Here is a 13,277-nt window from a genome sequence, read left to right as displayed (position 1 = left end):
TCATGGTGTACACTCACCTTAAAATGTTAGTTCCTTCAAGGTGAGATATGATGTATATGATCACTCCATAATGTTATCGGGGGTTCTCGACCATATGTCACCCCGATATTGTTATAGATTGTCTATAAGCTCTAATGCATGTTCTATGACCAATGTTCCGAAAAATTACGAGTCTATGTTCATAGGGGGTTTCATATGAGATAAAGGTAAGAGGTATGCTATAGATATGATAATGGTAATGATGAGCCTAAGTTAGAGATTATAAAGCCTATCATACGATATTTTTACAAAGTTCATGCTACAAATATGATATGATTTTCATAGGTTGTCTTAAAATTCAAATGCATGCTTTATGGAAAGTTATGATAAGCTTATGAGATGTATGTGATGGCAATGATGATAATGAGATATACCGAGCCTTGTTATGGATGGGTATGGGAGACATGTATGTGAAATTGTCGAGCCACTACGTGGCCGAATACGGATATTGTCGAGCCACTACGTAGCCGAATACGGATATTGTCGAGCCACTACGTGGCCGAATACGGATAATGTTTAATGTGTATGAGCAGATACGATACTATGATATATATATATATATATATATATATATATATATATATGATACGACGAGGTATGCGCTATGATGATACATGTACTATGATTATATAATATATGATATAGGCATGAAAGGTATCCACCGTTAAAAGTTACGTAGGTTATACCTTCATCTTATGTCTTATGATTTCTCTATTATGTTCATTGTATTCATGCCTTACATACTCAGTACAATGTTCGTACTGACGTCCGCTTTCTTTGGACGCTGTGTTCATTCCCACAGGTAGATAGGGAGGCGATGCAGATTTATAGAAGCCGATAAGCAGACCTTTGAGAGCACTCCATTATTCCGGAGGTGCCATTGATTTACTATTTTATGTACGTATATGTTTTGGGCACGACGGGGTCCTGTGCCGTCCATATGTCTAGTACTCTAGTAGAGGCTCATAGATACGTATGTGTAGGTAGCATGGTCTCACGATTTTCCACGTGTATATATGTATTATATGGATAGCCAAAGGGCTTATCTCTATAGAGGTAAATATGTTTCCAATGAAAATGGTTTTCCTACGATTATGAGCATAAGAAATACGATTGTACGCAGAATGAGTAATAGAACGAGTGGTGCTCGGTGGTCAGCCCCGGGTACCCGTCATGGCCCTAGCCGGGTCGTGACAATACTGGTGCTCTTTCACCTCAACTACTAGTGACGAAATAGCTGAATTCTGAATGGTAGCTCTCATATCGCTCGAGTCCATTACCCGGACTCCCAGGCTTGCTAACTGCTGGAGCTCACGAGGTAACTCTCTTTTCTCTGGCTAAACATTACATAAACTTCCCATAGATCCACAGCTAAGAGCATCAGCCACAACGTTCGGCTTCCGGGGATGATATCAGATGTTATCATCATAATCTTTCAACAACTCTAACCATCGACGTTGTCGGTAACTCAATTCTTTCTGCTTGAAAATATACTGAAGACTCTTGTGATCCATAAAGATATCTTCATGGACACCTTACAAATAGTGTCTCTACTGTTACACCTTGGAAAATTCCCCATTAACGTACATTGAATAGGCTAGCAAAAGGCACGACGTATACGATGTTTTGATGAGTAAGAAATAACATTTGATGATCCTAATTGAGATTCAAAGACGTTTGACGTAATGGAAGAAGGTTGTTAAGGAAAGTAAAGGATATATTGAGTGTCGGGTAAGAATTATGAGCGACGAGTTAACAATGGCGTAATGATGTCTTATAGAAGAGAGATAATGTCCCTTAGATTGGTATTGAGGTGTTAAACAAGTGTCAATAAGGTTCCATAAGGATCGGAGATCAAACGAGTCGACGAGAACGAAATCGGAACAACTGGCATTATACGGCCCAACATACTGGCCATATAAATTATACTGGCTGTGTGTTAGGCCGTATATTTAGCCAAGAGGGGCATCATTCTCTGGACCAAACATACAGCCACACATACGGCCCGTATAAAATGTACGGACCGTATGTTGGTCCGTATATCTCGGTCGGGACTGATTTCATGATTTAATATAAGGACCCCTCTCTCATTTATTTCATTTCATCTCACTCCTCCAACACCAAGAAACCTCTAAAACCTTCTCTATTATTCATCCACAAGAAATTAAGGGAAAACCATGATCAACTACAATAAATCCACGAAATCAAGTGTATGAGACCTATTAAAAGTTCATCTACACCAAGAAAACTCAAGGGTAGTGAGTTAGGGTTTTGGTGCAAGAAGCGAAGTTCCACTCAATGCCTATTCTTCCATTGTTTAAGGTGAGTTTTCTGATCATTCTTGGTTGTTTAAGGTGTTGAAAGTTAAAAGCACTTGGATTGTAGAAAGATATAGGAAATGGGTCATGAATGTGTGAATAGTGACATTGTTGGGTGAAGGTTTGGATTGAATTATGGATATTGGTATATTGTGGTTGTAAGTATGTTGTGAATGACATTTAAACCAGGGAATAAGTATTATAGATGAGAAAACACCATAGTGAACTCTAATCATAATTATGGAGAAATTGAAAAGGAAGTGTGAAATGCGGATAATGTAGATGAATGATGATTGTTGTCTATTAGATTGCGAATGTTGTTATGAATGTTTGGGAGTTGATATAGAATATGGGAAAATTTTTATAAACAAAGGAAATGCTACAGAATTTTCTTTAGCTTTAGTAAGCATGTTTAAGTAATCGATTAGCTAATGTTCATGCGACTTCTCTTGAAGGTAGAAACGTGGGAATCGAAGGAGAACAAGCAAGCGATAGAATAGTTAAAGGGAAAAGGTATGTGAGGCTAGTCCTTTCTTTATATGGCATGAATCCTATAGCATGACTTCTCCTTCCTCTCCATGAATCTCCTACATTCTGGAAAACGATGAGTCTATGTTCATGAATAGCTATATGAGATAAGAGATATATTATAAGCCTAAAAATGATGATGATGATGATCTTGAGTCTAAAGATTCTAGAGTTCATGATATGATGTCCCTATAACGCTAATGATGTCATTTTTTGTATACACTCACCTTATATACTATTCCCTTCAAGGTGAGGCAGAATACTTATAAATGCTCCATAATGGAATTGGGGGTTCACGACCTTTTGTCACCCCGATAGAGTATAATTGTCTTAAGTTTCCAGTCATGAATTATGGTAATAGTATGATGAGAATATGGTAAGTCTATGATATGTACATGATGCTATCACACCGCACCTATATGGCTGGGCAGACACCGCTAAGGCGGGTAGCATATACACCATGTCCAAATGACATGGGCAAACACCACTAGTGGACGGCATGAGATGGTACCCCGAACGTGGGAGGCCTGGACGCAGGATAATGATTATCACACCGTACCTATATGGACGGGCAGCTTATACATTTATGCCTATATGATATGATGATGATTGTGAGTAAGACAACATGTATTATTTCTTTTATAAATGACAGTCAGATTCAGATGTTTCTTATTGATGCTTTCTTTATCTCATTGATGTATCCTTATTGTTTATGCCTCTCATACTCAGTACAATGTTCGTACTGACGTCCGTTTTCTTTGGACGCTGTATTCATGCCCACAAGTAGACAGGGAGGTGATCTTGATCCAGACTCGTAGGAGCTAGTACCTGATTTGAGAGCTCTCCATTGTTCCGGAGGTGCCTTTATTATTCTTTTGTGTACATATGTATATTTTGGGCACGACGGGGTCCTATCCCGTCCCTATGTCTAGCACTCTAGTAGAATCTCGTAGATACGCAGTGTGGGTTATATGGTCTCACGAGGTTGCTATTATGTATATACATATAATATTTTGATAGCCGAAAGGCTTATGTATATAAAAGAATTTATGTTATAAAATGAAAGATGATTTTCTTATGACTTGAGTATGAATTTGATAGAAGAACGTTTAATGAGTATGATAAGTAGTAGAACGAGTGGTGCTCGGTGGTTAGCCCCGGGTACCCGTCGCGGCCCCTAGTCGGGTCGTGACATCTACATCTTCAATGCATGAATCACCGCAGCTAACTCAAGATCATGGGTTGGATAATTCTTCTCATGTTTCCGCAACTACCTTGAAGTATACGCAATCACCTTACCATGCTGCATCAACACACATCCTAACCTAACGCCTGAAGCATTGTAATAGAAAACATTGCCCTCTGATCCCTCTGGAAGTGTCAGGACCGAGGCCGAAGTTAATATATTCTTTAACTCCTGGAAACTACGTTCACAAGCATTTGTCCACTAAAATTAAGCTGATTTCTAAGTAAGCTTTGTCAATGATGCAGAAATAGAAGAAAAACCCGCTATAAATCTTCTGTAGTAACTTTTCAAGCCCAGAAAACTACGAACCTCTGTAGGTGTTGTAGGCCTTGGCCAAGTCATCACGGCCTCAATCTTTTGGGTATCTACCCGAATACCATTGGCTGAAATATGTGCCCTAAAAATTTCACCGAATTCAACTAAAACTCGCACTTTGAAAATTTTGCAAATAGCTCTTGAGTTTGGAGAACTCTAAGGATAGTACTTAAATGATGTGCATGTTCTGCCTCAGACCGAAAATATACCAGGATATCGTCAATGAACACAATCACAAATAAATCCAAGAAAGGCCTGAACATATTGTTCATCAAATCCATGAATACTGCCGGTGCATTAGTTTGCCCAAATGACATTACCCGGAACTCGAAATGATCATATCTTGTTCTGAAGGCCGTCTTAGGAATATCTTTCTCCCTAACTCTCACCTGATGATACCCAGTTCTCAAATCTATTTTTGAAAACCATTTGGCAAACGTGTAATTGATCAAATAAATCGTCAATCCTTGGGAGCAGATTTTATTCTTGATCGTCACCTTATTCAGTTGCCGATAGTCAATGCACATTCTCAGGGAGCCATCTTTATTCCTCACAAACAACACGGGTGCTCCCCACATGGATGAACTAGGCCTTATGAAGTCTTTCTCAAGCAAGTCCTTCAATTGCTCCTTCAACTCTTTCAACTCTGCGGGAGCCATTCTATAAAGAGGAATAGATATGGGTTTAGTATCCGGTAGCATATCAATGGCAAATTCAATCTCCCACTCTGAGGGAAGACGTGGAAGCTCATCCGGGAATACATCCAGAAACTCATTCACTACTGGGACAAACTGAAGAGTCGGCGGCTCAGCTTCTATATCTTGAACCCAGACTAAATGATAAATACAACCTTTAGCAATCATTTTTCTCGCCTTGAGATAGGAAATAAACCTACTTCTCCGGGACGCTATATTTCCTTTCCATTCCAAAACTAGTTCTCCCGAAAAATGGAAGCGAACCATTTTCATTCTACAATCAACATTGGCATAGCAAGAAGCCAACCAATCCATGCCCATAACAACATCAAAGTCCACCATTTTCAACTCATGTAAATCAGCCATAGTACGATGATCACAAATCACAAATACAAAATTTCTATAAACTCGACTAGCTATTACCGGTTCACCAACAGGTGTCAATACGTCGAAAGGTTTGATTGACTCCAGTTTCACCCTAAATCGACCCGCAATATATGGAGTAACATATGACAATGTGGAATCGGGATCGATCAATGCATATACATCAAGAGAAGATACCAATAATATACCTGTGACGACATCAGGGGAGAACTCAAGACCCTACCGTCTAGCGAAAGCATAAATACGGTGCTGAGGACTACAAGAACTGGGAGCTCCTCCTCTACCTCTACCACGACTAACCGACACCTGTGAACCTTGCCCCATAGGGCGTATAAATGATGAAGATCCGGCTGCCGACCCTCAAGGCTGGATCTTACCCTACCACCAATCGAGGGACAGTCACGCATGATATGGCCTGGTCGACCGCATGCATAGCAAACATCTGAACCCAATCGGCACTGGCCCTAATGTAACTTCCCGCACTGGGAACATCGTGGCATGGGTGGCCTCGCCTGACCCGCGTCTTCTTTGTAATGAGAACTTGAAGCTCTAAAACTTTGACTCGGCCCGGAGTGAGTAGATCTATCAAATCTCTGGCCCGAAAGGCGCGCTAGTCATAGAATGGCCTGAATGCATAGAAAACTACTGTCTTTGCTCTCCTCTAAACTTACTAGTCGAACTCGAAGATCTAGCCCTCTTGTTATAACCTCTGTCAAGCTCATATTCACCTCTTTGCGGTTGTTGGCTTTCCTCCAAATTGTGGGCATAGGCTTGAATGCGAGAAATATCCATATTATCCTGAAGGGACGCAGTCAAGCACTTATCCATTAAATGTGGCCCTAAGCCACTCACAAACCGGTGCACTCGATCACCCATGTCTGCTACCATGGCCAGAGCATATCTAGCCAAATAATTGAAGCGGAGACTATACGCTAAAGCACTCATGCTTCCTTGCCTAAGATTCAAGAACTTTTCAGCTCTAGCTCGCCGAACTTTTGGGAGCAAGTAATGTCTTAGGAAAGCATCAACAAATTCTTGCCATACCGAGGGAGGTGCATTAACTCCGCTAGAAGACAACCACACCATATACCAATGAATCGCAACATCCCGTAATCTATACGATGCTAACACCACCGATTCAACGTCAGAAGCATGCATTAACCGAAGTGTCCTCAATATTCCATCAATAAAGTTTTGAGGGTCCTCATCCGGTTTTGACCCGAAGAAATCCCGAGGGTTCAAGCTAATAAAATCACGGGCTCTTGCACTAACCGCCCTATCACCATGACTCATACCTTGCCGCTGGGCTTGAACAGTAACCAATTGAGTCAAAAATTGAATGGCCTCTTTCATCTCTTGGCCTAAAACCTCTGGTGGAGAAGCTAGGGGTGCTGGAGCTGGGGCTGAAGCTACATCATGCTCCTCAGAAATAGGCAACGAGTGAGAGGGCAGAGATTGAACCTCATTCTGGGACTCACCTTCCTCTATAACCATTGGCGGTACTCTTTTAGCCCGCTTTTCTACCACTGTCTTGGACTTTTGTGCTACCGTAGCTTTCCTCTTTGCAGGCATTTCTGAAAACATAACACACGGTTAAAGGAAAAGGAATCCTTATATCATGGCTCTATCGCACGATCTTATGAAGAAAAAAGGTCATTCAATCCTAAAATTCCCGAAGGTTAATGTTTATAAGTATGGCACACAACACACCCATAAACAAGACTATACTGGACACAGCTCGTAGACACACCCTAGGACGGAACGGCTCTGATACCACTTTGTCACGACCCAATCGGAAGGCCATGACGAGCACCCAGAGCTAACCAATTGGGCACCTCTCATCGTACATTCACATTCCTATCTAGGTGAGCCACATGGCCTATTAACAATTCTATGCCTCAATAATGCCACTTTTTTGTTACACCTCGAAAAATTTTCTGTTGATGCACAAGTGAATAGATTAGTGAAGAGTATGAGTATACGGTATTTCAATACGTAAGAAATGACATTTGACGACCCTAGTTAAGATTTCAAAGATGTTTGAGATAGGGGAAGAAAGTTGGCCAAGAGAAGGCAAGGCATACGATAGGTATCGGAAAGGAATTACGAGTAGCGAGTTAACGAGGATTTAATGATGTCCTGGAGAAGAGTGATAACATACCTTAGATTGGTATTGAGGTTTTAAACAAGTGTTAAGAAGGTTCCATAAGGATTGGAGACCAAACGAGTCGACGAAAACTAGCTTCGGAATACTAGGATTATACGGCCAAACATACTGGCCGTATAAAATATACGGTCCGTATGTTAGGACCGTATAATCAGCCCAGAATGGCATACTTCTCTGGACCAAACATACGGCCAAACATACGGCCCGTATAATATGTACGGACCATATGTTGGTCCGTATACCTGGTCGGGGACTGAATGGTTCATTAAATAAAGGATCCAAGTTTTATTTCATTTCACTTCCATATCACACCCCTTCTCTTTAATACATCTCTCTAAATTTATTCCACAAGAATTCAAGAGGTATTAGTGATAAACAACATAAACTAAGTTATTCAAGAGCAAGAAAACCCATTAAAGATCATTCAAGTCAAGAAATCTCATTGGAGATGAACTAGGGATTTTGCTCAAGTGAAGTATTACCAACCAAGGTTTGTTCCTACAAAATCTAAGGTAATATTTGTGGTATTTCTATGTTGTTTAAGGTATTTGAGAGTTGAAATACTTGGATTGTAGAAAGGTATAGAAAAAATGGGTCATGAATGTGGAATAGTGCCATTTTGAGTAATAGTTTGAATTGAGTCGTGATTCTTGAAGTGTTGTGATATAAATATGTTACAAATGATGTTGAGAACATGGGATAGGAAATGTATGTGAATGAACGTAGTCGTGTGTTATGACCACGGATATGGGTGAACGGAAGCGAATTGAGAAATATAGATAATGTGGATGAATAAGGACTATTGTTATTATATTGTGAATGTATTATCGATGTTTGGGAGTTGATATACGATATGGGGGAATGTCGTATAAATAAAGGAGATGCTGTCCAATTTTCTCTAGCTTTCGTCATGTATGCTAGCTATCGATTTCTAATGGTAGTATGACTTTAATGAAGGTAGAAACACGAGCATTGAAGGAGAACGTGCAAGTGGTAAATAGTTGAACAGAAAGGTATGTAAGGATGACCCTTCTTTCATAAGGCATGGTTCTTTGTCCAATCATCTGAATCTTCTATAAGTCTATGATATCCTTCGAATGATTCGATCTTCCGAGCTATTAAGCTCACTATTCTCGATGTGCTACGATTGTACTAAGTTCCTCATATGACGAGTAAGCCTATAAAGATTGATGTAATGAATGACGATGATAGTGATAATGATATTGATGACGACTATAGTGGTAATAGTGATGACGATAATGATGACGATGATGATAGTGATGTTAATAATAAAGATGCTTATGAGCTATTATGTATATATATCTATGTATGACTATTATGGAACCCCGAGCTTATGAGGCCGGGTAGAATATGTATCTATTTATGTAATACGCGCACACATCAGTAGATGGTACGTATAACCCTGAAGCCTTGGTAGGGCCAGGTAGATGTAACCCTGAAGCCTTGATAGGGCCAGGTATGTTTAACCTTGAGCCTTGGTTGGCCAAGTATGTATGAAACACCGAACCTTCGTGGTCGGGCATGCTATGTAAATGTTATGTTTATGATATAGATATGTGTATGAATACGAACATGATACGGATATGAATATGAATAAGACTATGTATATGAATATGAATATGGACGCAATGTAAATGAGTACGGATATGAGTACGGATACGGATACGGATACAGATGTATGTACACAATTACGCATTAGAAATTGAAAGTTCCTATGAAAGGCTAGTAAGTGCTTATGACGATGATATTACTATCTCCCACCCTATGCTATTTCTTATGTTGTATATTATGCTTCTATGTTGATATTGATCATGGTTTACATAGTCAGTACATTCTTCGTACTGACGTCCTTTTGTTTGTGGACGCTGCGTCATGCCCGCAGGTGCACAGGGAGACAGACTTGATCCATAGCTACATTTCTCAGGGACTACATAGCGGAGCTCCATATCATTCGGAGCTATAGCTTTTGGTATTGATTCTTTTGTGTACATAATTATGGGCATAGAGGCTCTGCCTATATGATATGACACACTCTCCTCAGAGGCTCGTAGACATGTGTATATGGTTAGATATGATTGGCCTTGTCGGCCTATATTTTGGATTTCATTTTGTTAGCCTTGTCGGCTTATGTACATTGATATGGGCATAGATGTCAATGATGATATAATGGTATTGTTGTCCAATGAGACTAGTATGATTGATGAATAGAAATGTATGTTTAAATATGTGGCTTACCATGATGTATGTGTAAAGGTACGCTAAGGGGTGCCCGGGTGGGCTAGCACCGGGTGCCCGTCGCAGCCCCTAGTCGGGTCGTGACAAAAGTGGTATCGGAGCAGTTCTGTCCTAGGGTGTGTCTACGAGCCGTGTCTAGTAGAGTCTTGGTTATGGGTGTGTTGCGCGCCATACTTATAAACAAGAAGCTGCGGGCATTTTAGGAATAAATGACCTTCTTTCTTCATAAGAATCGTGCGATATAGCTATGATAAAAGAACTTCTTGTTCCTTAACCGTGTGTTGTGTATTTCAGAAATGCCTGTAAAGAGAAAGGCTACAGCAGCCCAAAAGGGCAAGACAGTGGTAGAAAAGCTGGCTGAAAGAGCACCGCCACCGGTAGTAGAGGAAAGTGAGTCCCAGAGTACGGCTCAATCTCAATCCTCTCGTTCAGTACCTATATTAGAGGAGCGTGAAGGAGCCTCAGCCCCAGCTCCAGAACCTCCGGCTCCTCCACCGGATGCTTCAGGCCAAGATGTAAAAAAGGCCATTCATTTGCTTACTCAATTGGTTGCTGCCCAGACTCAGCGGCAAAGTACAGGGCAAGGTGATAGGGCTGTTAGTGCGAGGGCCCGTGACTTCATTAGCTTAAATCCTCCGAAATTATTTGGATCAAAGCCGAATGAGGACCCTCAAAATTTTATTGATGGTATGTTGAGGACGCTTCGGTTGATCCATGCTTCGGACACCGAATCGGTGGAGCTAGCGTCATTTAGATTGAGAGATGTCTCGATCCATTGGTACAAAGTTTGGATGGCTTCACGGGGAGCCAATGCACCTCCCCCTGTATGGCAAGAATTTGTTGATGCTTTCCTCCGACATTATATGCCTCCGGAAGTTCGGCGAGCTAGAGGCGATAAGTTCTTGAATTTGAGGCAAGGTAGCATGAGTGCTTTAGAGTATAGTCTCTGCTTCAATTCTTTGGCTAGGTATGCTTCGGCCATGGTAGCGGATATGGGTGACCGAGTGCACCGATTTGTGAAGGGCCTAGGGCCACATTTGATGGATAGGTGCTTGACTACGTCCCTTCAGGACAACATGGATATTTCACGCGTTCAGGCCCATGCTCAAAATTTGGAAGAAAGTCTACAACAACAAAGAAGTGAACGCGAGCATGATAGGGGACATGGAAAGAGGGCCAGATCTTCGGGTCTGATGAGTGAGTTCAGAGGTGGGATCGGACAACAGTTTTCTAGGCATTCAGGCCATCCCACGACTAGTGTGCCTCCACGATTTTCAGGCTAGATATTTGATAGATCCACTCACTCCGGGCCGAGTCAAAGCTTTTCAGGATCTCATTTTAGAGGTGATTCGGGTTAGGCGAGATCACACGTGCTATGATGTTCCCAGTGTGGGAAGTTACATTGGGGTCCATGCCGATGGGGTTCAGATGTTTGCTATTCATGTGGTCGACCAGGCCATATTATGCGTGATTGCCCCTCATTTCATGGTAGAGGTAGGACCCAGCCATTAGGGTCGGTAGCCGGGTCTTCAGCATCAGTACGCCCTATGGGGCCAGGTTCACATGCGCCAGTCAGCCATGGTAGAGGCAGAGGGAGAGTTCCCAGTTCTAGCGGTCCTCAGCACCGTATTTATGCTTTGGCTGGACGCCAAGATCTCGAGTCTTCTCCTGATATGGTCACAGGTATATTATCGGTATTTTCTCATTATGTATATGCTTTGATTGATCCGGGCTCCAAATTGTCATATGTTACTCCATATATTGCGGGTCGATTTAGAGTCGAACCGGAGTCGATCAAACTTTTTGAGGTGTCTACACTCGTTGGTGAATTGGTAATAGCTAGCCGGGTATATAAAAACTGTATAGTTGTGATTTGTGACCGTCGTACTGTGGTCGACTTGCATGAGCTAAAAATGATATACTTTGATGTCATTATGGGCATGGATTGGTTGGCTTCTTACTATGCCAATGTTAATTGTAGAATGCAAATGGTTAGTTTCCAATTTCCGGGAGAACCAGTTCTAGAATGGAAAGGGAATACTGCGTCACCAAAAGGTAGGTTTATTTCCTATCTAAAGGCAAGGAAAATGATCACGAAAGGATGCATTTATCATCTAGTTCAGGTTCAAGATGTAGAAGCTGAATCGCCAACTCTTCAGTCAGTTACTGTAGTAAATGAATTTCCGGATGTGTTCCCGGAAGAGATTCCAGGCCTTCCTCCCGAACGGGAGATTGATTTTGCTATTGATGTGTTGCTAGACACTAAGCCTATATCTATTCCTCCTTATAGAATGGCTCCCGCAGAATTGAAAGAGTTGAAGGAGAAATTGAAAGACTTGCTTAAGAAAGGATTTATTAGGCCTAATTTATCCCCGTGGGGAGCACCCGTAGTGTTTTTCCGAAAGAAAGATGTCTCCTTGAGAATGTGTATCGATTATCGGCAATTGAATCAGGTGACGATTAAGAATAAATATCCTCTCCCGAGGATTGATGACTTGTTTGATCAATTACAAGGCGCCAAATGGTTTTCAAAGATAGATTTGAGGTCCGGGTATCACCAAGTGAGAGTTAGGGAGAAAGATATCCCTAAGACAGCCTTCAAAACAAGATATGGCCATTTCGAGTTCCGAGTGATATTGTTTGGGCTAACTAATGCACCGGCAGTATTTATGGATTTGATGAACAATGTGTTCAGGCCCTTCCTAGATCTGTGTGTGATTGTATTCATCGACGATATCTTGGTGTATTCTAGATCCGAGGAGGAACATGCGGAACATTTGCGTACTGTCCTCAGAGTTCTTCGAACTCGAGAGTTGTTTGCAAAGTTTTCTAAATGTGAGTTTTGGTTGAACTCAGTGACATTTCTGTGGCACATTGTTGCAGCCGATAGTATTCGGGTGGATAGTCAAAAGATTGAGGCCGTGAAGACTTGGCCAAGGCCCACAACCCCTACGGAAGTTCGTAGCTTTCTCGGCTTAGCAGGTTATTACAGGAGATTTATGGAAGGTTTTTCTTCTATCTCTGCACCACGCACAAAGCTGACCCCGAAATCGGCAAAGTTGAAATGGACAGATGCTTGTGAACGTATTTTCCAAGAGTTAAAAGGTAGATTGACTTCTGCCCCCGTCTTGACACTTCCAAAGGGGTTGGGAGGATATGTTATTTATTGGGATGCTTCAGGCGTTGGGCTAGGCTATGTATTGATGCAACATGGCAAGGTGATTGCGTATGCTTCAAGGCAGTTACGGAAACATGAGAGGAATTATCCAACCCATGATCTAGAATTGGCTGCAGTGGTTCATGCATTAAAGATATGGAGACATTATCTA

The sequence above is a fragment of the Lycium barbarum genome, chromosome 4, assembly GCF_019175385.1.
Source record: "Lycium barbarum isolate Lr01 chromosome 4, ASM1917538v2, whole genome shotgun sequence".
NCBI lineage: Eukaryota > Viridiplantae > Streptophyta > Magnoliopsida > Solanales > Solanaceae > Lycium > Lycium barbarum.
Note: the sequence above shows the minus strand (reverse complement) of the source record.